Here is a 4,079-nt window from a genome sequence, read left to right as displayed (position 1 = left end):
CTCACTAGGCTAATCCTCTGCCTGCAGCACCGGCTCACCAGGTTCTAGTCCCGGTCAGGGCGCCAGATTCTGTCTCGGTTGCCCCTCTTCCAGTCCAGCTCTCTTCTGTGGCCAGGGAGTGCAGTGGAGGATGGCCCAAGTACTTGGGCCCTGCACCTGCATGGGAGAAGCACCTGGCTCCTGGCTTCAGCTCAGCATGGTGGGCTGGCCGCAGCGACCACTGGGGGGTGAACCAACGGCAAAAAGGAAGACCTTTCTCTCTGTCTCTCTCTCTCACTGTCCACTCTGCCTGTCAAAAAAAAAAAAAAAAAAAAAAAAAAAAAAAAAAAAAAAAAGAGGCAGAGAGACAGAAATCTTCCATCCACTGGTTTACTCCCCAAATGACTGCAACAGTCAGGTCTGGGCCAGCCTGAAGCCAGGAGCCAGGAGCTCCATCCTGGCTTCCCAACTGGGTGGCAGGGCCCAAGCATTTGGGACACCTACCCCTGCCTTCTCAGGTGTGTTAACAGGCAGCTGGATTGGAAGCAGAGAAGCCAGGACACGAACCGGCCCTCCGGTGTGTGATGAGGGTATCACAAGTGGCGGCTTAACTGGGTGGGTTACAACGTTATAATTATACAATTATAATTCGTATCCTTTTCCAATATAAAATACCTGTTGTGGAAAAACAATTCAAAAATTAAAACATATGTAATAAACTAAAGAGCATGCCATCAATTTGTTTTGGGCACAGGTGGCATTCCCACTGAGAAAGGGGACAAGGCATTTAAGTAGAGGGTTAGAGCAGCTGGCTACTCATTTGGGAATTTCTACAGTTCATCTTTATCTCACACAAAAAGCACAAAGAAGTCATATAGCTCCAGTATACAGTTTGCTGTTGTGTTGAATATGAAAACTCTAAGAGCCCTCAGAAGAACACACCTATTTTTCCATCTTAAATCTGTAAGAAAAGGAAAAAAAATCTTATAAATCCTTAACTAAAAGATGAAAGAAAACCCAAGAAGAAAATGAACAAATAATATGAAGACAGTTTTTCCAGAAGAAATGACTAATAAATATAGATAAAACTGTTCAACATTGTCAGTTATCAGAGAAGTGCAAATTAAATTAATCAAGTGATGTATCTTCTTTTTTCCCCCATCAAACCAGCAACACACTAGAAGGTTGGGAATCTGATTCAGTGTTGACAACAGGAGAGAAATGGCATTCTCACCTAATAAGAGTGGGAGAACAGTTGGGTGTCACCTTTGTTAAAGATGCTTGGCAGGAATTAATAACATTTAAGTGAATGTATTTCTTTATCTGGAAATTCCACTTTAAAGCAACTGTCCAGAGAATACACACAATATTAACAGAAAGAAAGTAAGGTGTTCATTGTGGTATTGTGGTTTATGTTAACTAAATAGTACACACAGACTAAATGCCTATCAGTGGGAATAATAAAACAAGCCAGAGTATATACATTCTTCTTATTGTTATTACATATTATTTGAGAGACAGAGACAGAGAGAGCTGTTTACTCCCAAAATGCCCACAACTGCCAGGGCTGGGCTGGGCTGAAACCAAGAGCCAGGATCTCAATCTGTTGTCTCTCGTGAGTGTGGCAAGGATGCCAAGAACTTAAATCACCACCTGCTGCCTCCCAGGTTGCACATTAGCAGGAAGTGGAGTAGACAGGACTCAAACCAGACACTCGGATATGGGCTGCAGGTGTCCCAAGAGGCGATAGAACCACTGCACCATATGCCTGCCCCTGCATCCATTCCTGGCAATACACTGATAGGTCACTGTACAACAGCTAAAAAGAACAAGAGAGAACCAAACGTGCCATTAGGGAAAGAACTTCAACAAATTTTGGTAAATGGGAAAAAAGCAAATTGCAGAATTGTATATATGAACTAGTCTCATTTTGATTAAAGAATGTGCACAAATAAAACTGTGTGTGTCCAGGATAAGTACCTGGCTCCTGCCATTGGATCAGCGCGGTGCGCCAGCCGCAGCGCGCTGGCCGCAGCGGCCATTGGAGGGTGAACCAACGGCAGAGGAAGACCTTTCTCTCTGTCTCTCTCTCTCACTGTCCACTCTGCCTGTCAAAAAAATAAATAAATAAATAAATAAACTGTGTCTGTCTATAAGTGTGTGTGTGTTCTCAAAGTCCCAGAAGTCCACAGTCAAAGCCTGAAACAGTGGTTGTCCCTGGGAAGGAGAGGAGGACATGGAAGGAGAGAGTGAAAGGGAATGTCTTCTTCTTTAGCTATGTGGTTTTTAAGATATTCTTGGAAAGTACACATTAGAATGTGTTTGTGTGTTATTTTTTCTTTCCTGATATGTACATGGAGAGTAAGCGATGTGGAGGGGAGTAGTATCCATCACATGGAGCCAACCGTTGACAGCCTATGCTATTTGCATACACACACTCATAGATACTGAGATACACAGTATACAGAAGTGTAATGTATTCATTTATTTAATCAACAAACATTTTTGAATATTGACACTATTCAAGGTTTTAAAGTGTACCAGTAAATTTTAATTCAGTGATTTTTGCTACTGATGCTGAATGATAATAGACAAACAAAATGTATATGATTTCAAATGGATATAAATGCTATGAAGAAATAAGAAAGCATACTGTAAATGTGCCCAAATGCCAATGCTATGGGTTGCTAAATGTAGATCCTTAGCAATATTTCTAATACCTGCTCATTCCATTGTATAGATGGTTTATTTTAAAATTGGCCATTGATGGATGCTTGAGCTGTTTTTATGCTCTTGGGATTTTCTCCAGATAATGTCTTTTAAAAAATGTATTTATTGATTTGAAAGTCAGAATTACTGAGAAAGAGGGAGAGATCAGAGAGAGAGAGAGAGAGAGAGATCACTCCCCAAATGGCCACAATGGCCAAGGCTGGATCAGGCCGAAACCAGGAGCCAGGAGCCTCCTCTGGGTCTCCCACATGGGTGCAGGGGCCCACGTCCTTGGGTCATCTTCTGCTGCTCTCAGAAGTGGAGCAGCCGGGATACTAACTGGCACCCATGGGGATGCCAGCACTGCAGGTGGTGGCTTAACCACAATGCAAGCCCCCTTCCGTTTAATTTCTTAAAGGGGAATTGCTGGGTATTTCAGTGGTCAAAGCAGTCATTATTGGTTCCAACAGTGAAGCCAGGAGCAGATTTTTTTCTGGTTACATGGGCCCTTACCTGAAGGTCCCTGAGGAGTCTTGGGTCTCAGTCATTCAGACAAGAGGCAGCAGTTCTGCCTTCTCATTTCCGCAGGTGTAACCGCAGTGACACAGAACGGAGGCCAAGGCCTGCCCCATCTGGTTGCCTGTGGCAGAGCCAGATGTTTCTTTGATTTACGGTGCAGGCTGAGCGCTGAGACCGCTGCCAGGCTCTTAAGGAAAGTGTTCAGGCTTTCACAGGCTGCGATACGAGTGAACCATCAATTCTCCAAACGTCAGGCGTACTCAAAGCAGCACCTAAATTCAAGCCGCGAAGCTGTTATAACATCACCTCATCTTACGTATAATTTAGGAACTACTGGCTTAACTCATTTAGGCGATCGTCTGGTGGCGAAAAGTGGGAAAATTTTCCTTACAGGATGAATTTTGCCTGAACGGCCCACGGATTTCCTGGAAGACCACGTTCCGTGTATTAGCAGCAGACATCCACCATGTGCCATTCACTGTTGTAGCTGTTTTAACTGGTTAAATCTCCAGAGTAACCCAGTGAGGTAGGTACTTAACACTCTCGGTTGACAGTGAGAGCAACACAGAGAGCACGCACACTGCCTAGTGTCACACAGGAAGCATGTGGCACAGGCGGGATCGGAACCCGGGGAGTCTGACTCTGAGACCCACGTGCTTAATCACCATGTAAGGTCAAAGCGAGGTATGCAAGATATGAAATCTCTATGCAATTTGCCAACTGGACCTTCAGATTTTATCAGTTTAAAAACTCACAGAAGTTGCATGATATGCCTGTTTTTCTGATCTTCAACATTGAGTACTGTAGTGTTGTTGTTTTAATCTTTGCCAATCTGGTCGGTTGTTAAAATGGAAAGGATCTCCTTTATTAGC

This window comes from Oryctolagus cuniculus, chromosome 2, assembly GCF_051225735.1.
Source record: "Oryctolagus cuniculus isolate XC-2025 breed Fujian yellow rabbit chromosome 2, ASM5122573v1, whole genome shotgun sequence".
NCBI lineage: Eukaryota > Metazoa > Chordata > Mammalia > Lagomorpha > Leporidae > Oryctolagus > Oryctolagus cuniculus.
The sequence above is the reverse complement of the archived record's forward strand: the minus strand, read 5'-3'. Positions refer to the sequence as shown.